Genomic DNA, 22506 nt, shown 5'->3' on the forward strand with positions numbered 1-22506 from the left:
CCCAAATAAATCTGAATCAAACACAATCAGAGTAAATTCAAAATAATTACAGTGGCAATAGGATGGACACAAAAAAAATGGGATCTTCAGAAAGACCTCATTATGAATGGTTGCTTGAAGTATACATATGTTATTGTTTTCCCCCTTGTCATTTCAGAAAAAAATATTCTGACACATAAATAATGCTTTGATTAAAATACTTGGAAAATCATTTATTGGCTTACCAATCCCAAATCATGACTCTCTAAAGTAGGGGAAATATGTACCATAGGTACATGTGAGGAAATATAGAGGATACTTCTGAAGATTGGAATATAAATAAAATTATAAAATCAGAAAGTTCTTCACTTCATGCCACAGAGAGGGTGATTTTTCTGATGAAGAAAGAGATTTATTTGGGGGGGGGGTGTAACATGAGTAAGAGATGATGTATGACAGATGATCCAATTGATCCACTTTGGAAAGATGCTACAAGACCTCCATCATGCTGAGTTAATCTATAGAAGAAGATGTGTAAGAATAACATAGGCTTGGCATCAGGAAAAGCTCAGTTGAAATCCAGCTTTACTTAATAGTTTTGTAACTCTGGACGAGTCACTTTGTATCTGTCTGCATCAGTTTTATTATCTGTAAAATGGAAATAATAATAGCACACACCTCCCAGGATTATTATTAAATGAGATACATTTGCAAACCTTAAAGTACTACATAAATGATACTTTTATTATTATTTTTGGCATTAGCCTTAGCATCTGTTTTGATCCATAGAGACACTGAAATAGTACTAAAATTAAGAAAAGATCAACACCAAATATTTATTAACTACCTGCTACCTCTAATAAATAGAATTTATTAGCTATCAAATATTTATTTAACAATCTGCCAAACCTATGTTATCCTTACACATCTTCTTCTATAGATTAACTCAGCACAATGGAGGTCTTGTAGCATTTTTCCAAAGTGGATCAAGTGGATCATCTATCATATATCATCTCTTACTTATGTTACACCCCCCCCAAATAAATCTTTTTCTTCATCAGAGCTATAGAACCTTCATCAAGCTATAGAACAGAATGCTAGCTATCATTGTCTATCTTACAGAGAAGACTTAAAAGAATGCTTTAGTACGTAAGTATATAAGTTTAAGTAACAAAAAGACAGGGGTGTGCTGGTAAGTGTCTAATAACTGACTCTCCAGAAGGAAAAATATTGACATACTTTTAATTTTAATCTGCATTATTAACATGTTCTTCCTCGTGTTCTTAATTATAGATAATCAACAAAACAATGAATCAAGATCTGATTTATAACAGTTGAAATTTCTGATATATATATATATATATGTTCACATTGAAATTTAATAATCAATTCTCTCAAAGTGCATTTGAGCCAGCTCCATCTCACCATTGTAAAAAGGGGATTTGCAAACCTTGACTCAGGTGCAGAGGTGATTTGTCCTGACACTGCTGTCACAAACAACATGAAAAGGTCTGTATAAGACAACATGCAAGCCCAGCATTTTCCATATGGCATTTTCTTTTAGTCAAGGTAAGTGAATTTATCCACAACATCCAAAATTTCTCCATTCTTTGTAAGCAATGATTCTGTGTATGGATGGTATGGTGCTAGCCAATGATGAATCTCTGTTTTCTTGGTTTTGATTGTCAGGCCAAAATTAACACAAACAGTAGAGAATCAATCCACACTCTATTTCACCTCTGCCTCAGAGGCTATATATAATAAGTGCACAATCATCTGCAAAAGAAAGGCACACCAACTTTCCCTTTACTTTAGACTTGATTTATAGCTTTTTAAAATTAAATAGTTTACCATGACTGGGGTAGTTGATCTTGATGTCATTTTTGTTTCTCATTGAAGGCTTCAGACAATAATGCAAAAAACATCATGCTAAAAAGCATGGAAACAAGCATACCATCTTGCTTCAATCCACTGGTAACTAGGAAAGTGTGAAAGCATTGTTCATCATGCAGAGCTTGTGCAAGCAGTGCACAAATCCAGAGAGAGAGCTTCATCCCAAATGTATTAATGGGCTATTTATGGCTGATCTGTGTTAGAACCTTCCAAAATTGTTTCAGACTGATCAGCCACAGAATAACACACTATAGACTGATCCCAACATCATGATGTCTTTTGAAAATGAAGGATGACTGGACTTTCTATATATTACCCACAAAGTCCAGCAACAAGAAATAAAAAAAAGAAATCCCATTTAAAATTATTGTAGATAATATAAAATATTTGGGAGTCTGTGTGCCAAGACAAAGCCAGGAACTCATGAACACAATTATAAAACACTTTCCACACAGATAAAGTCAAATCTGATCAAGTACTCATGGGTAGACTGAGCTAATAAAAATGATCATTTGAATTAATCTATTTATACAATGCCATACCAATCAAACTAACAAGAAATTACTTAATAGAGCTAGAAAAAAATAATGACAAAATTCATCTGAAAGTAGAAAAGCTCAAGAATTTCAAGGGAATTGATGAACAAAAATGTGAAGGAAGATAACCTAGCTGTACCACATCTAAAACTATATTATAAAGCAGCAGTCATCAAAATCATTTGGTACTAAGAAAATGAGCAGTGGATCAGTGGAACAGATTGGATTCACAAGACACAATAGTGAGTGACTATCATAATCTAGTGTTTCATAATCTCCAAGATTCCAGCTTTTGGAATAAGAATTTACTATTCTAAAACTGGATAGTAGTATGCGAGTAACAAGGCATTGACCAACATCTAACACTCTATACCAAGACAAGGTCTAAATGGATTCATGATATAGATATAAGGAATGATACTTTAAGCAAATCATGAAAACAAGGGATAGTCTACCTCTCAGATCTATGGAGAAGGGAAAAAATGTGTGGCAAAGAAGAATTAGAGGACATTCTGAAATACAAAAAGTATCATTTTGATTACATTAAATTTTTTAAAAAATTATACAAACAAATCAATGCAACTAAGATTAGAAGAGAAGCAAAAACTTGGGGTGGGAAGGGAATTTTATATCCATTGTTTCTGATAAAGGTCTCATTTCTAAAATATATAGAGAATTGACTAAAATGTATACAATACAAGCCATTTTCTAATTGATATGAGCAGACAATCTTCAGAAGAAGAAATTAAAGCCATTTCTAGGCTTTTATGAAAAATGTTCTAAATCACTATTGATTAGAGAAATGCAAATTAAGACAATTCTCAGGTACAATTTCACATCTCTCAGATAAAAATAATGGGGGGATGTGGGAAAACTGGGATATTAATGCATTGTTGGTGGAGTTGTGAAATGATCCAATTATTCTAGAAAGCAATTTGGAATTATGCCTAAAGGGTTATCAAACTGTACATACTTTCTGATCCAGCAATATCTCTACTGGATCTGTAAACCAAAAAGATTACACAAAAGGGAACAGGATTCACATGTACAAAAACATTTGTGACAGACCTTTTAGTAGTGGCAAATAACTAGAAATTAAGTGGATGTCCATCAGCTGGGGAATGGATGAATAAATTATGGTATATGAATGTAACAGAATACTATTGTTCTATAAAAAATGATAAGCAGCCTGATTTCAGAAAAACCTGGAAAGACTTACACGAACTGATGCTAAGTGAAGTGAGTAGAACCAAGAGAACACTATATACAGTAAAAGCAAGATTGGGTGATGATCAACTATGATAGAAGTGGCTCTTTTCAATAATGAAGTGATTTAAAGCAATTCCAAAAGAGTTGTCATGAAAAAAAGTCAACTACATCCAGAGGGAAAACTATGGAGACTCAATGTTGATCTAAGTATAATATTTTCTCCTGGGGGAAGGGAGTTTGTTGTGGTTTGTTTGCTTGGTTTTTTTTGTTTGTTTGTTTGTTTGTTTTTGTTTGTTTTTTTTTATCTTTCTTGTGTGTTTTTCCCCTTTTGATCTGATTTTTCTTGCACAACATGATAAATGGGGAAATATGTTTAAAAGAATTGCACATGTTTAACCTAAATGGGATGGCTTGCTATCTAGGATAGGGAAGGGAGGAATAGAGAAAAATTTGGAATACAAGTTTTTGCAAGGGTGAATGTTGAAAATTATCTTTCATGCATTTAGAAAAATAAAAAGGTATTTTTTAGAAAATGATTTTAAAAAATGAAGGATGGCAGCTAGATATAGCGGAGAGAAGTCAAGGAGTCTCATCTTTCTGAGTTCAAATCTGGCCCCAATCATTTACTAGGTGTGTGGCTCTGAACAACTCTCTCAATTATGTTTGCTTCAGTCTCTTGTCTGTAAAACAAAATGAAGGATGATAACAACAGTGGGAGCTGGAGAAAGACTTGTGGTTGAGATATCCTGCACAAGGTAATCCTAGAATTATCCTAAAGCTATTTGGCCCATACTATATATTTTTTCAAAATCACTGTCATTCAATTAAATTCAACATTTATTAAATGCCTGCTTTGCACAAGGAACTATGCTAAAAATTGGAGTTACAAAAACCAAAATAAAGCAATTCCTAGATTACATTATATTTGGTATTAGAAGGTCGATACAACATACTCAGATAAATCTACGTACAAGGCATTTAAAGACATAATAGAATAACTGTCAATCTAGAACTAAGAAGGATGCTGCCAGGTTCAAGTCAATAAGCACATGATCTGAGAAGGTTCTTCTGTTTTTTTCCCCACTCACAGAAAGTAGCACAGAAGCTGACTGATTGTTGATGCTGTAAGAAAAGCATTAAGCCAGAAGAGACTACTGCAACTACTAAATACTCCATTGGAGACTTTTGTATACTCACTCAGTTCCAGCTCAGCAGCAAAATTATTACCCATAGTAAATAAACAGAAAAGAGTCACAGAACATCTGTGCATGTCTGAAATGGGGGGAATCTCCTATATGGAACATAATGCATTTCTTGAAGTAGGCTATTGAGATCTATTCCAGTTTTCTACGTAACAAAGTTGATGTTATGTATTTAGAATAGACCCTCTGTTTGTCAGTCCTGCCCTTTACTTTATACTCACAAAGTAATTTCCAGCTAAGAGAAGAAGAAAGGTAAAGATTATTTGTTGGATAAGAGGGAGAGGAAAAGGAAGGGAACAAGCACTTACTTAGCACCTCCTATTTCCCAGACACTATACAAAGTACTTTATAAATGTTATCTCTCTGCTCCTTATGAAAACCTTTTGAGGTAGTGATTATTGTGATTCCTATTTTACAACTGAATAAACTGAGATAAGCAGAGATTAAGGGATTTACCTAGGTGACCTAGGTAGCCAGTTTGAGACTGGATTTGTACTTAGTTCTTAACTTTTGCTCTGTGCTCAATCCACTGAAACAACCTACTGCTAACATGAAATACCTTTTGTTGGTATTAGAAAAAGAGTTCCAGTGGGTGCATTGAAGAATGGGATTGAAAAGTACAGGAGAACCAAGAGAAAAAAGTATCTGGCTGCCACAGATGAGTGTGAGGCAACGAGGAGTAGTGACTACTGGGGAAAGCCACAGGACAGTAGATTATAAATCTTGATTAATCATCTATATAGGAAAAATTAAAAGGAGAGATTTCTAGGGAAGAAATATGTAAACAATGTCAAATCAGATGAACAGTTCCTGTTCCTGCTTAGTGGTCAAGGCAATCTTGGTCAAGTGTTAGTGACTGGCTTGTTACCGGGGGCTGAAATGTATTTGATGTTGAAGACCCCAAGAAAGTGTTATTCTAGTCCCAAGGTGACTCTAAACAGTTGAGGACAAGGAGACGGGAGGGGAAATGATCTAGGAGTCCCAAATTAGGATAATCAAAAGCATGGAAGATTGGAACTTGGCCAGAAAGCTAATCTAATTGTTTCAATGCCCAGATTGACTCTCCATTGATCTGATTTGGAGATGAACGCCATTCACCTCCTATCAATTGACATCTGGCCATGGAAGTTTCACTTGTTCACCATTCCTTCAATTGCAAATTGTTTTCTTTGATTTGCTAACTCACCCACAGTCCCATTTAAAATAAATAAATAAATAAAATTTTAAAAATTAAAAAAAAAAAACCTTGTTTCTAGCTTCTCTTTTCTGCAAGAATTTAGCTAAGCATTCCATCCTTTCTCTCCCTGCCATCTTAAATACATGAATGCTTAATTACAAATTCCCTTAAGGTTGTCAGGAAGGGGGTGAGAGGGAAGAGATGGTATCCATTAATACTAAGCTACATCAAAAACTCAATTTTCACTTCACCAGCTGACTTGCTAAATTTCTCATAATTCACAGCAACTAAATGATGAACCTCCCCAAAAATCTGTGAATATGCTGACCTTTGTCTCAAGCATTCTCTCAGGGTGTCCTGGTGACTATAATGCCCTGTTTTTGCTTCAAAGTTTCACCATCGGATTATACAATCTTTGTCTTTTCCTCAGAAACTGGTGACTGAAAGTACAAACACCCTTCTTCCTTCAAACCATTTCTGAAATATGATTCCTGGCATAGTGAATGAACCTATAAGGACTGAAGCCCATTTTCTCACCCTTCAGCTTCCACTCAAATCAATTTCTGAATTATAGCCAGTAACTTATGATTGACAGTATATGTTGATTTTTTTCTTTTTTGGTTACTTTAAAAAATATATAATAGAAGAAATTATATTCATAAGTATTCATCTTTTCTTTACTTCCTTATAGGTTTTGTTTTATACTGAATACTTTTTTTACCATATTCTTTTTCCCCCTTTCAACCTCTCCCCACTTCCCCCAAGCAGGCTACAGTTAAGCACAGATATATTTATGCATACATATAAACATGTGTATGTACATGTATATATGCACATGTATATATACATACATTTATACATATTTGTTTATCTATACATGTGTGCAAATATAGTTATATGATATTTATAAATATACATGTTGATAAATACACATATAAATATATATTTATAAATATAAATATATATATGAACATATGCACATTCACACACACATAAACTCATATACATATGCATGTATCTATATACACAAAATACATAGAATCCCATACATACCTAGCCACATATACTCAGACACATATATATGAAGTTACCCACATGTAAACATGCATCTAAAACAATAATAATATGGCTGACATATAATATAGATTATTCTCTTAATTGAATCTTTAACTTTGTCTAAGAACAATGTTTATTAGCCCTCCTTTTTTTCTAGTAAACTCTACTCCTGATCCTTCTTATAGCGTTTCTGTTTATCTCTTATTTCCTATTCCTGCTAACTCTTCTACTTTAATTCTGCTCCTTAACTTGCCTTGCTATTACTTAATTTAGCTGGACTCATGGATCCCTCCCTTATCTTCTCCCCCTATCCTTTCCTTCCCTCTTTATCCCATTCCATTAATCTACACAGTTTATCTACTCCTGTTAATCTCATCACCCTTTTGTACTCCACCTCATTCTATGCTACCCTTCCACTCCTTGTCCCTCCCCACTTAATCTACACACTTTTTCCCATTACCATTACTCTACATACCCTTATATACCCTACCTCATCTTTTATTCCTTACTCATTAATCTATATACCTTGTCCCTCTGCCATAAATCTACACACCCTTCTATAATCCATCTTATCCTTTTCTCTTACCCCTTAACTATACTTTTTGGAGAGTTCTGTATCATTCATGGTAAATATGTAGTGTTTCCTATTTAACCTATTCCCCAAGGTAAATAGGTTTTTGGAACCATGAACTCTCCTCCCCTTTCTAATGTCTCTATCAGTTCTTCCTCTGCACCTCATTTGTATAACATAACTATTTTTATCTTTTCCTACACAGCTTTGCTTATTAGAATAAGATTATACTGAACCCTGACCTAATCTTTTTTTTTTTGAGCTACTCAATTACTGATTTCAATCTTAAAAATATGGCATATGTAAAAAAACAATTTTTCTATGTTAAATTCCTTGATATTAATCTTTGACATTGCTTCTTATATGTTAATTTTTCTATTTAGTTTTGATTTGTTTGAGACAAGGACCTGAAAATCTGTGATTTTATTGAATGTCTTTTTTTTTCATTCAATAGTATGGACAATTTTTGCTAGATATGATATTTTTGTCCACAGGCCTAGTTTTTTTTTTGTTTTTTTTTGATTGGCAGTATATGATTCCAGGACCTGCAGTGTTTTTTGTGTCTATTAATAAGTCCTGCACAATTTTAACTGTAGCTATCATTAAGTTTTTTCTTGTTTGCTTCAAATTTTTCTATTTGATCTAGGTATTTCAAAATTTGGCAATAAAATTCCTATTTGTACTTCTACACTGGTTAATCTGTGGTAGGGTCTTTCTTCCTGTCTTTTTAGATGTCCCAGGTGGACCCCTGTTTTGCCTCAAGTCTTCTTTGTGCTTCACCAGTGTATGTTTGTCCTGAGGTGCAAATTTGTTCTGTATGTGTGATGAAATTTGGCTCCCCTTGATTCCTGGTCAGGGAGGCAAAAATTATGAGGTTCAGCACAGGGCAGGGAGTTGTGGGAACCCCCTTCTGGTCAGCACAGGTCCTTCATAAATGAATTTATGAACCTGAAAAGTTAAACTGGCAAAAAAAGTTTATTATAGAACTGAGAAGTCAGCTTTTGCAGGCTGACTTCCTTAGTGGCAGGTCCCAACAGAGAAGTAAAGATCTAGCAGAGAAATTCTCTCTCAGAGAAATCCTGACAGAGAGGTGAATATGGTCCTGTTAGGGAAATAGGTGAGAGAGATAAAGAGGGAGTAACACTGAAAAGAGAATGTCTTTTTGGCAGGCAGAGGCCCGCAGCTATGCCAAGGAAAGAGAGAGAGAGGTTTGTTGGCATGGCATGTGAGGTCCTCTGCAAGGAATTGGGCTGGAAGAAGCTTGTTATATGGGTAATTCTTGGTGGGGGCTGGAAGCAGTTTAAGTTGAAATCAGAATAGAGAATCTTGGAATTGAATGAGTGTCCCTGGACTAATCTCCAACTCAATAGAGTTGGATAGAAATCACAATCTCTAGCTAGGGCTAAGTAGGAGTGTTCCTGGACTCAACCAGTCCCACCCAAATAACAGAATTAAACTACTTTATCTTGATTCCCTGGGGCGGGTCTCTCAGGGGAGAGCTTCTCCAAGAGTTTCCCAAGCTTTCCCCACCAAAGTCTGAGACAGTGAGAGTTTTGGGGTTCCCCTCATCATGCATGTGTGTAAAAATCTGAAGAATTTGAAATTTACTTGAGGGGGAGAAGTTGGAACACAAGGTTTTGCAAGAGTCAATGTTGGAAAAAAAAAGCTTTAATAAAAATAAATAATTGAATGAATAAATAAATAATAAATAAATGAAAGAAAAAAATAAATTTACTGACTTGTTCTGCCATCTTCCCAGAATCCTCAGGTTACTTTTTTTTTTTTTTTTTAGTGAACAGTCCAAAGTTTTATCCTATGTGAAATTGATTGAGAATATCAGTTGTGATCAAAGTAAATGATTAACTAAAATTTCAAATTTATATATATATATATTTTTTTCTTTTTCCCCTTCCCTTCTTCTTCTATCTTTTCTCTTCTCAATCATGCAATTGGATCACAGGATTTTTAGAAATACATATAGATACAGCTATATAAATTATTTTGAAAGCATTTTAATGATCATTTTTTCTAGGCTCTTTACCTTTTTGTGTCATAGATCCCCTTAAGTATAGTCTGAGCAAGCCTATAGACTTTCTCAGGATGATGTTTTTAAATGAGTAAAATAACATAGGATTACAAATTATATATATATATATATATATATATATAAATTCATAGTCTCCAGAATAAGTATTCCTCTTCTAGTACAATATCCTAATTTTACAAGTGAGGATACTAAGGCCCACAAGGGGGAATTGATTTTCTGAAAATCCTAAATAATTTCTCATGGCATAGGCAGCATTTGAATTTAAATTTTTTGATTCCAAATCCAGGACTCTTTCTACTCTGTTGTGCTGCCTTGCCACATAATAACTAGCATTCAGGATTGGATTGAATTGGACTGGAAGCATTGAGTTACATTATATTGTATTATATTGTACCATATTATTATGTGCAAATTATATTATATTGTTGTATCATATTAGAAAATACTGTAATACAAAACACTCTTTTTAGCAACCTAACTTTTAGTTTATACAAATGACCAATAATTATGAAGTTTGTTGTAGTTGCAGTTATCGATCTTCTTAATTCCACCCCCCACCCCCGTATGCTTCATTGCTTGCCAAAGCTCCATAGCTGTGCTCAGAAATTCTCAATTGTCCAATTACCTGCCAAGCTCACATACCTTTAGAGCAACACTAAATCCAAAAAACTTTTTTTTTCTGCATTATAATCCTTCTTCCCAGAGATTCTTTTCTGACACTGCTTTCTCTTGCTTATCTTCCAGCTCATCAACTCCTTTTCAATTTTATTCACATTTTATCCCCTAAACATGAGCGTCCACTAAAGCACTCCCCTTCTTCAACACCATCAAATCCTACCTTGTATAGAAAGCCTATCCCATTACTCTATTTCTTCACTGCTAGTGGAGAGAGAGAGAGAGAGAGAGAGAGAGAGAGAGAGAGAGAGAGAGAAAAGAGAGAAGAGAGAGAGAGAGAGAGAGAGAGAGAGAGAGAGAGAGAGAGAGAGAGAGAGAAATATATATATATTTGTTTGCATATCATCTATCATCTATCCCATTAGAATGTGAGATCTTTGAAGGTAGGGACCTTGTGTTTGTTTTCTTTTTTTATTTATTTCTTTAAGAAATTAGCACAATTCCTGCCACATAAATCCTTGCTTAGTGACACTAAAAAAAAAAAAAAAAATCTCTTCAGTTTACTCAGCACTCAGCATTCACTGGATTTTACACATAGTAGTTGTTTAATAAATATTTATCTTCATAGCAGAAAGTTGATCAAAGAAACCTTGATTGATTGAGTTCTCAAAATCACTTAATAAAATTACAGGATGTCAGATCTTGAGAGATCCATTAGCAATTTGTCAAGGTAATAGACTTAGAGAAGTCAGTTTGCATAAGAATATGTCCAGAAATAGTGACTGATGATTGGCTCAAACATTGAAATGTCCTTTGAGTGATGATGCTCTTGATCTTTTTCTCTGGCCACTTGTTGACATGGAAACTTGGAGAGACTTAAAGTTTAAAATAGTAGCCAACTCTAGTCAACTTTAGAGTACCTTTTGCAGAGTGGAGCAAAAGAACAAAGGTCCCCATTTCAAGTACCTCCGCCAACCCCACTTAGCTTCATAAGAAGCACCTAATTTAAGCAGGCATGCTTACAAGCATACTGAGAGAGAAATCTAAGAATATTAATTCTTGAAATTCAGTCTTCTAGTGAAGGAGAGAGTTGAAAAGAAATTTATTTCTTGAGGGCATTAGACTCTTGAGGACTTCCCTTACCTCTCTCATAACTAGGAAGAAGAAAAGGAGACTTCTCTCCTGCCCAACAGTAGTGTCTTATGGAAGAAGAACATACTAGCAGGAGATGTGTTTATGTACAATTTGAGAGAAGAGTTCAAGGACATACTTTCTTGAATGCCTACCTTCTATTCAAGATGAAATTTAAAGAGAGAAAAAACTTGATATCTCTGTCAAGGATTCTCCTGCTTTAAAAAGGCAGGCTTCAGAGCTGAAAGTCAAGGGGAGCAGAATGAGGAAGACTTCCTACTGATCTTAAGATAAGTGTTCTTGTTCTTCCTAAAAGAGCCTAGCAGTACCTTAAAGGATGACAGTTGAGCTGAAAAATAGAGGCAGTGGAAACTAAGCTAAGTGAAATTAGAGGCAGTGGAGACCACCAAGAGTCCATCCAAGATCCACACATCAGAAATTCTAAGAATTCACTACTACATTTTGTTGACTGGTGCTGTTGTCCAGTCATTTTCAGTCATGTCCAACTCTTCAGAACCCCATTTTGAGCTTTCTTATTTTCTTTCTCTTTCTAGCTCATTTTTATAGGTGTAGAAACTAAGGCAAACAGAGTTAAATGAATTACCCGGAGTCACATGGCTAGTAAATGTCTGAGGTTGGATTTGAACTCAGGTCTTTCTGATTCTTGGCCTGGTGCTCTTTTCACTGTGACACTTAGCTGCTCTTGGTTGATTTTTGACTAAGTATAAACAAACACTAGTTTATACCCAGAGAGCCCATAAGAGTGATGCAACCCACAAAAATATCCATTCAACACCTGTACAAGAACATCACAAAAAGACATAAGGAGTCTTACACTCCTGGTACTGAGCCACTCACACATGTTCCCCATATAACCCAGTTTGCACTCACACATGTTCCCCACATAACCCAGTTTGCATAATCTCTGTGCTTGCTCACTTTCTCTATTAATGGTACTTTTTTTGCAAGATAATGTCTCATTTTATTGGGTTATAGATTTCCTTATTAAGCTATTACAGTAAATTCATTTTCTAGAATTATTTTTATCTTCTGGCTAACTACTGAATGGCAGACATAATAACAAAGTTTGTGAAGAATAGTTATGGTAGTCAGGAAGATTTGAGTTCAAATCTTGTCTCTGATATATATCAGATAAGTGTCCATGGACAAACCAAGTCATTTAGCCCAGAGTTCACCAATCATAACTTAAAGATGAGCTATTGATCTATATATATATATATAAAAAAAAAATTCTGGTAAGAAAAAAGAAAGATTTAATAAAGGTTTCTATTAGGGTAAATAATCATAACAGAGAGTTAAGCAGTATATAAAACAAAAATCAATCAATCAACAGGTATGTATTTCATACTGATCTTATGGCTGAGACTGATAAATGTTGGGAATACAAAGACAAAATTGAAATAGTCTGTATCCTTGAGAAGCTTTTATTGCATATGGGGAGACAATCATACATCAGATAGCATAGAGGATCCCAAGAGGTTTGTAATATATCTGAGGAACCATAGAGTGGGGAGGTATTGAACTAGAGATACTGGCTCATGATCCCTGTAGGAAATAAGATGTTTCATGAATAAAGTGAACCATTCTTTATATTGGCTGTTTAAAGGACCTTCTACCTTCCTTCTCTGTTAGAGTAATGACTTTAGATAGACTTATTTTCCAAGCCACTGAAAGAGAAGGGATATGAAAATGTATTTGTTTGGAAGAGGTGTGATAGTTTTATCACTGTTTTAAAATTTCTAGAGAATAGAGAAACAAAAACCTGAGCTTTTGTTTGAACAGAGAAGTCATGCATGAGGAAGGTGTGTCAGTAGTTTAGGTCAGACAACCAGTATGTGTCAGAAGTGGGATCACTGGGCTTTATACAAAAAAAAAACAAGAATAGAATATGGTTTATTTTTATAATGTTATACACTGGGAATGTTTTGAACATTTGTCCCATATACTTCTGAACATATCTGTTACATTCATGGTATAAGTTCATCTTCCTATAAATCTCTTCCTCCATAATGTGGAGCAGTTGAAATGAATAATACTAATAGACTTTCATGGGCTTAATGGTCTCCCCAAGGATTCGTCAAGATGTTGACTACCATGACAAAAATCCCCAACTCGAGGCAGGTTTCCTCTTGGGTCATTTTATTTATATGAAATTTGGGGAAGTCATGCTATCTTTCTTCCTATTTGTCTCAAGTGTTTTTTTTTTTTTTTTTATCCTGCTTTATTATTGCCTGAATCTATTAGTGTGGGAAGGGAAGAGTAACTGAATTTCTAATTTTGAGTTACCATTCACTATAGTTAGCTTCAAACTGAATGTGGTTGTGGTAGGAAAATGAGCCACCTAAGGTAAATTACCATTAAAAGTCTCCACATTTTTCTATGTGAGGCAGAGTGTATGGATCTCCTGACTATATAACTTTTCTAAAAGCCCTTTATTAATTATATTGCTTTTATTGTGTCTTATAACTTTACTCTCTAAACGTCTTCTTCCCATACTGAATAATTCAGAAAATGTCCTCTTTAAAAGAGTACTATATTAGGACTCAGGAGAAGTAAGTTCTTCTATGGGCTCTACAACTAACTAGCTGTATGACCATAGGCAAACTACTAAATCTCTCAAGTCTCACAATTCTTATCCATCAAAATGAGAATTTTGGACTATATGATCTCCATAGTCTAACTCAGTTGTATAAATCACTGGCTTTATTCATCTCAAATTCTTCCTGTTCTACTTGGGTGACAAATTCAGAAACACCATTCATTTAAAGTAATTAGATGTATAAAATTGAAATAGGAAAGTTCTACTGCTCCAAACGGATGATGGGGGTGGGATTGAGGTAAGAATAGGTTTTTTATTTTGTTTTGCTTTTAAATCCCACAATCCCACAAAAATTATTGAGTGATTCATGTCTGGAGTGGGGCCAGGAAGGGAGAGAAACTATTGTTTCTTAAAACCAAATTAAGAAACAGATACTTCCAATGAATATCAATATATTTTTATCCTTTCTAAAAGTGTGATGAAACCATCTTGAAAAGGCACTGAGTTACTGTTAAATTTTCATTGTGAATACATTAATAACTGCTAGAATTTATATAATATTTACAATATACAATATACAGTACAGGCACTGTACTAAGCACTTTTACAAATATTATCTTATTGGATTCTCACAGCAGTTCTGGGAGAAAGGTGTTATCATTAAACCTATTTTATCAAAAAGGAAACTGAGACAAAGGGATTAAGTGACTTGCCAAAAGTCACATAACTAGAAAGTGGTTGAAGCTGGATTTTAACTTGGATTTTCCTGATTCTAAGCCCAGTGTTCTATCCACTGAATCATCTATTTATCTCTAGCTTTTTCTCAGAAACCAGCAAATTCTGCAAATTAGGGCTTAATTTATTGTTTTGTCGATTGTGTAGATGTTAGAAAATGTTAAAATTTAAAAGTTTGTATTCCCTAAATTCATTTTTACAAAGAAAGTGTTAAATCTTGACTAGCATCCCCTCATTCCTTGCCCTAAAGAAAATCCTTGCAATCCAACAAAAACAAAACTAATGAATGTAAATACAACAGTTCACCCTTATTCATTAGAAGTAAATTTACAGACAGCTTTAACAATCTATATCAGTAGTAATTTTTCCCAATTTGACTCACTACAAATCAATCTCTTCTTATCATTAGTTTTCTGAAATCATGATTTTAATTAGTAATAACACTGATCATTGTTCTTAAGTCTTTCAAAGTTTCTTTCCTTTACAATATTATAGTCTGCCTGTTCTTATATATTTATAGCCATTTACTATAAATCTTAGATACCAGATCTCTATCAGAATATAATTATGTGTGTATACATATGTGTATGTATGTATATATATATATATATATATATATATATATATATAAAATCTAGCCCATTTTTACTGAATTTAAAATAAAAGGAAGGAAGGAAACAAAGAAAGAAGAAAGGAAAGAAGAAAAAAGAAAGAAGGAAAGAAAGAAAGAAAGAAAGAAAGAAAAGAAGGAAGGAAGGAAGAAGGAAAAAAGACAATCAGACAAAACTCATCATAAGCATACACAATCCATCACAATAAATTTCTACATTGGCTATATCCAAAAATGTATTTTCTTTTCAGTTTGAATTCTTTATCTCTGGGGTGAATGATATGCTTTATTTTAAGTATTATGGATTCATGATTTATCATAGTATTGCTCAGAATTCTCTCTAAAGAGAGAGAATTTAGAGAATTTTTCTCTAAATAGTCAGTTCTCATTATTGTTTAACTTGTTCTCCTAGTTCTGATCATTTCATTCTACATCAGGTCATGGAAGTCTTCCTAATTTCCTTTGAAATTATCCATTTCATCATTTCTTTGCCGATCTAATAAGAATGTGGTGGGACAGGGCATTACTCTGATTGATTGGTTATTCTCCTTCATTTTCAGAGTACCAGTTATTTGTGGCTGATCAAACCAATATGAGTTTGGAAGATTCTAACACAGCTTAAACACAAATAGTCCATATGAACATTTGGAGTGGAGATTTCTCTAAATATGCACATGTCATGTTTATGTTATGCTGCTACAATTTTGCTTCATTCATAGAACTCAGCATTTTCTTTGATGAGGGTATATTATGTTGAGCCTTCCTATGCAAGTGTCTCCCATGTCTCATAATTAATTCCAAACTTCTTCAGAGAAATCTAAAAGTGTCCTTATATTGCTTCTTCTCTCCACCTTTTAAACACTTGTCTTGCATGAATTCTTCATAAAATAGTCTTTTGGGCAAACATACTTTTAGCTTTTCAACAACTACATGGTTGACCCATCCAAACTGTGCTCTCTGAAGTAGAATGTAAATGCTCGGCAGTTTAGTTGGAGAAAGAACCTTTTTCCACTGCCTTATCTTGCCAGACGATCTTAGTTATTTAAATATTTTCTTTTGTTTTTGTTTTATTTTATTTTTAATACTTTTTTATGAATTATATTGGGAGAGAAAAATAAGAACAAAAGGGATAAATCACGGGAAAGTGTAATGTTCTCTTCTCTAAATTATAATCATTCTCTGTGAGCAGATTTCTTGCGGAGCTTCTGGGGGCAGCCTTAGTTTCACTTCTATGTAATAACTCCGAATGCAACCAGGAGTTAAAGTTCAATCCTTTATTGTCTCCTTCAAAATAGCCCAGTTAGCTTTCTTAGAGGCCTATCTCTCTCTTTGGTTCTAAGAGCTCTTGCCGCTAGTCTTTTGCCCATCACCTTCAGCCTCTCATTCTCTCTGAATGCTGGTTTCTCAATCTCCCAGAATCTCTAATTGGTTTGTAGGAGCTCTTTATATATGATCTCTTAAAAGTGTGAACTCAAAGGTTGACTCCTCCTCCAAGAGTGGGATTGTGGGATCTGTGACTTGTGAATCTCCTGGATTTGTGAATCTCCTCATTGAATCCTGACTTGTGAATCTCCCAGAGTGCCTATCAATCCCAGTGACTTAGCACCTTGTAAGAATCCTAACAGAAAAGGAAAAAAAAAAAAAAAAAACAACAGAAAAAAGAAGTGAACATAGCAGGTGTTGATTTACAATCAGTCTCCATAGTTCTTTTTCTGGAAGCAGATGGTGTTTTCTATCCAAAGTTTATTAAGATTGCCTAGGATCACTGAGCCACTGAGAAGAACCACACCTTTCATAGTTGAACATTGCACATTCTTGCTGTTACTGTGTACAATATATTCTTGATTTTACTTGTTTCGCTCAGCAACTTCATGTAAATTATTTTAGGCCTTTCTAAAATCAGCTTGTTCATTATTTTTTATAGAACAACAATATACCATTATCTTCATAAACCACAACTTATTCAATCATTCTCTAATTGATGGGCATATACTCATTTTCCAATTCTTTGTTACCATAAAAAAGAGCTGCTACAAACATTTTTGCACATGTGGGTTCTTTTCCCTCCTTTATAATTTTCTTTAGGTAGAGATCCATTTGTGGCACTGGGTCAAAGGATATACATAGTTTTCTAGCCCTTCAGGCATAGCTATTTGGAACAGTTTCCCAGATAACTATTGGTAACCTGGATTTCTTCTTCTGATAACTTTGCCTTTTCACATCATTTGATCAGTTATCAATTGGAGAATTATTCTTATGAATTTGAAATAAATTCTTTGTGTATTTTAGAAATGAGACTTTTATCAAACTTCCTGGAGAATATTTTCCCCCTAATTTCCTGCCTGACAGTGCAAATAAAAGACAAAACTTTTTTTTTTAATATCAATAGCTCTTTTTTGTATTACAAAGAACAGATAAATAAAGCATGAGTTAACTTTGCAAACTCCTTTCCTTATGAGAGAGACGCAGGTTATTTGTGTTACAGTACTTTTAAAACTTGATACAAAAGCTAGAATATAGTTGATTGTTTCTTTTCCCCCCTAAAAATGTGGTTCATGATTTGCCATTCTATTCCCCTTTCCAGGCCCTGCTTCTCCCTTATCTTATGCTATGGGCTTATTTCTTAAACCCTTAAGATTTTATTTTATCTGCCTGCATTTTGAAGCATACTTTAAATCAAATAATATACTACAATAAGTAGAATCTATTTCCAAACTCTTATGTTCTCCCTCATTTGCCCTATAGAAGTATAGAAATACTGTATTATCTTTTCTCTCTACCCCAGAATTTTTGCAGTTCAATCCTAGAGTTAATTCCCTTCTTTAAAAAAATTTAGTTATGAAGGATGTCTATGTCTTTTGTTCTAAATGCTAAGAAATACTTTCTTCCATAAGAACATTAATTTCTACCCATATATTTTTAGGAATTAAAGGTAATTCTTTGATTACTCTTCTGAATCTTTTCTGGGGTTCTTGAAGTAGATCCATAGTAATATGAGAGAGCTTTGCCAGATTTGATGTACTACTATCCTCTTTGTTTGGGAATTTTGATATAATTTTCTTTGTTGTAAACAACTTGTCCAGTGAGGTGGCTCTTTTTTCCCTAATTTTTTTTTTCATTTCTTTTCCTCATTCACCTTTCCTCCACAATTATCAATCATTTTTCAGGTTTTGCTGCCCCTGCTGAAAAGATTGCAGCCAATCTGAAGTACCAAGTTTTCTATGAATCTTGATGTCTATTCTCTCTTCTCTCATGCCATCAAGAACAGATATGGTCTAGATCCCCCAGAGAAATAGGTTAGTGAGTTTAAACACTAGTTTAAAAACTCCCAATATCCATTCTATTTGGACCTGTTTTTAACTTTAACTACTTTTACTCTTTTGGAATTCAACATTGAATCTGTAAGCTGATTTTCTTTAGTTACTAGACTGGCCCCAGATTCTGGGATGAAGGAACATTGCTGTGAAAGATGCCCTAAGAAACTTTTGTATTTTGACCTTTTCTTCTTTCTCTTACTCTTGTTTCTTGTTTTCTCCTGTATTGTATTATATATATATATAGCTTCTTTCTGCTCTGACCTTCTCTCCTAGACCTAGAAAAGGTAATTCTCTCTTAACGGTCCCAGAAAACAACCCTAAATATTTGGAAAGTTTTGTTTTCTATTGCCATTAGCTCAAGCCCCCTCTATTTCCCCCCTCTTTTTTAGGGGTCACATTCTAGCATTCAAGTTCTATTTAATTACTTAGTATCAATTAACTTTTACAAAGCACCATTTACTTCAAAGTATAGCAAATAAACACATATATCATCATATCCAAGTAGTAAACTTCCTAAAATCTTTGATGTTCAAAGATTGCATTTATCTCACTAATGTCTTGACTAAAAGTGACTGTCTAAAAACAATCCTTTCTTGCCTAAAAACAATTCTTGCAAAATGATTACTCGTTTCTTTTAGCTACTACTAGGAGGGAGATTTAAAAATTACTCCCCAAACTTGTTCCTTAATCCTTGGGACACTAATGACATGCTGGAGGCAAAACCTAGTCTGAACTCTGACTCTTACATTCCTGTGACTATCTCTCCCCAAATTATTAAATTCCACTCTTTTTAGTAGAGCAGGAAAGTCTAAATGAAAAAGTCAAGGACTAAGGCCTGTTTCTCCTGTTTCTCAGGAAAGAGAAGAATCCTTATAAGCTAATCTCTCACTAGACATTGAGTGAATCAGGCAATAAAGAGAAACAAACAAACAAACATAAGCAATTGAATGCTTACAAAGGAAACCAATTATATTGATAAACAGTTTTAAGAATATTTTAAAGTAAAAGACAACTATACAGACCCCAGAATAAAACCCCACATTTTAGTGTCTCCTTGAAATTGGCAAGTCAATATAAAAATAAGATCAATATGATCATCAAGAAAGGCATTTATTGAGGGTCAAAGAATTGCAATTCAGAATAATTCACTCTCTTACTCAAATAAGAAATTTCAATGAAGGGAGTTATAAACAGAGGAAATATGCATTCAAGGTGGGTGGCAAGAAAGAAAGAAAACTGATGCAGAGTGAAATGAGCAGAACCAGGAGAATATTGTATTCAGTAACAGTAATTTTGCATGATGATCTGCTATGAATAATAGCTATTTTCAACAATGCAATCATCATAATAATAGGACTTATGATGAATGTTAGACTAGAGGATAAATGACTTAAGGGAAACATGAGAGTTATATTGAAGAATTTGAAAGATCTGCTACTTTGAAGAGAGAATAGATTGTTCTACTTTTTCCCCAGAGGAGAGAAGTTGTGACTGGAAGTTGTAAAAACAGAAAAATAAACACAATGTAAGGAAAAACATTGTACTTATCAGAATTATCCCACACTTGTGGTCTGTTTGGGGAGGCAGCAGAGGCTAAATAACCTTTTGCCAGTATTATTGAAAAGGAGATTCCTTTTTTAAGTATGGAGAGAGCTACATAAACTCAAATGTCTCTTCCAATTCTATGATCAAAAGCCTGCTTCATACAAACAATAAATATTACATATATTTTTTCTTTCCCAGAATAACTTCAGTTTATAGAGTACATTGTCAGTGAGATCACTCAAGGTTCTATAAAATTGTGAAGTCAAGTTAATCCTACTTGGAGAATGAATTAGTTATAAACCATGAAAACCATCATTCTTACCTTTGACTCTAACAAGTACAAGGCAGAAATGTTAAGTGAGCCAATGATTAGTGAATTCATGTAAGTAAGAGTAACCAAATACTACTCTAAATGCCACAAGAAAAGATTCAAGTAAATGTGTATCACTATATAATAATTGTACAGCAATGAAATAAAAAGTCAGAAATCCCTGAACCCGAGTAGCATGTCTCAGGATTTATTGAACCCTAAAATCTGATTTCAATTTTTTAAGAGGTTTGCAACCTCTGAATTTGCAATCTCTGAATAACAAAATTCATGCTAAAGTACTGTATATTGAAAGAAATATAAAATTACCCAAATGTCAGAATGCAAACTCCTTTATCATAGAAACCATTATCTCTTCATATTTCATGCAATAGCTTGAAGACTTTTGGGAATCTTTCAGCATCCAATAGCATGATTTTTCTATTATGCAAAATATTCAGTTTAAGTTCCTCAGATATTTTGGTTGAAGAAATCAGGAAAGGTAATGTGATAGCATTTAAGGGTAGAGGTAATCTGAGCACCTTATAAAATAAAAAGTCAGCTTCTAACCCAGAATTTAGGCATTTGAAAAGTTAGAGGAGAGAGCATTCCAGGCAAGCTTGAGAGAGGAAATCATATGGCTGGGGAAAGGAAGAAGAAGAAAAAATAAAAACTCAGTTTCTGCCCCAGGAGGATCTTGTGAACTTTGGAGCACTGAAGGACTTGGGCTTATCTTCAACACCAAAGGATTAGATTAGTCACACTGAGGAAAAGAAGCTTCAAGACTTTACAAGGATCCCAGCAGAAAGCTTTGCCATACCAAAGGGGAACTTCAAAAACATCCTATGAAGCAAAGAATAACTAATAATCTTCTTTGGTCTGTTATTTAATTTTGTGTATTTGAAATAATGTGTCTTATGACTGACTGATAAAAAATATACAAATTATTAGGGGCTCCAAAATTTTCATTTATGAAGATTCATAGTATACTTTGATTATAATGGTAATTCTCCTGGAGGTATCACATGGGGGGGTATCCAATTTTTCAAGGAATTCTTGTAAAATTTGGAACCCTACTTCCCAATATTTATTTTTTGAGATCTATCAAATATTAGGCTATTATTTTAGATCATTTTAGATTCTTGTCTACTCCCGTGAGAAAACTTATAAACTTTTAATTATTAGAGTAATAGCTCGCATATCTTAAGAGCAAAAATAGGATGGTGCATTTTTCTCATTCACCTCCATATCCCTTTAAAAACAAAATAAAGAGCTAGAAGCAAAAGCAATTAAAATAAATGAATCAATAAAAACTATACAATTTAGTAAGTATTTTTTAAGCACCTGCACTACTTATGCTAGATGCTAAAAATACAAAAACCAGTCCTTGTTTTCAAGAATCTGACATTCTATTATGGGGATACATATACCCATATATCATGGGTATATGAATATGTATTTATACCCATTCAAGTAAATACAAAATAATTTTTAAAAGGAGGGAACATTGACAACAAGGGGAACCAAGAAAGCTTTACCTGAATCAGGGCACATGAGTCAACACTTGAAGGAAGTTGATACTAAGAAGTAAAGGTAAGAGAGTAATGCATTCAAGTATCAGACAGAGGTGGAAGATAAACCATTTTGAGTAGAGATCAGTATATAGGTCAGTTTGTCAGGAATATAATGTGAATTAAAGGAAGTAATTTGAAATTAATATGGAAAAGCCTGTTGAAGTCAGACCATGAATGACTTCAAAATAATGTAACATTTTGCTACCAAGCTTATTGAAAAACTATCAGTTTATTTAATATGTACGTGACACAGTCATACCTCTGATTTAGGACACTCTCTTTTAGGAACTGTAGATAATGAATTGGATAAAGGAGATAACTAGGATCTGGAAGACCAGTTAGGAATAGGTCATTTTAATTGATACATTGTTTGTGGAACTGAATGAATCCAACCATTCTGGAGAATAATTTGGAACTATGCTCAAAAAGTTATCAAACTCTG

This window comes from Sarcophilus harrisii, chromosome 4 (genome assembly GCF_902635505.1).
Source record: "Sarcophilus harrisii chromosome 4, mSarHar1.11, whole genome shotgun sequence".
NCBI lineage: Eukaryota > Metazoa > Chordata > Mammalia > Dasyuromorphia > Dasyuridae > Sarcophilus > Sarcophilus harrisii.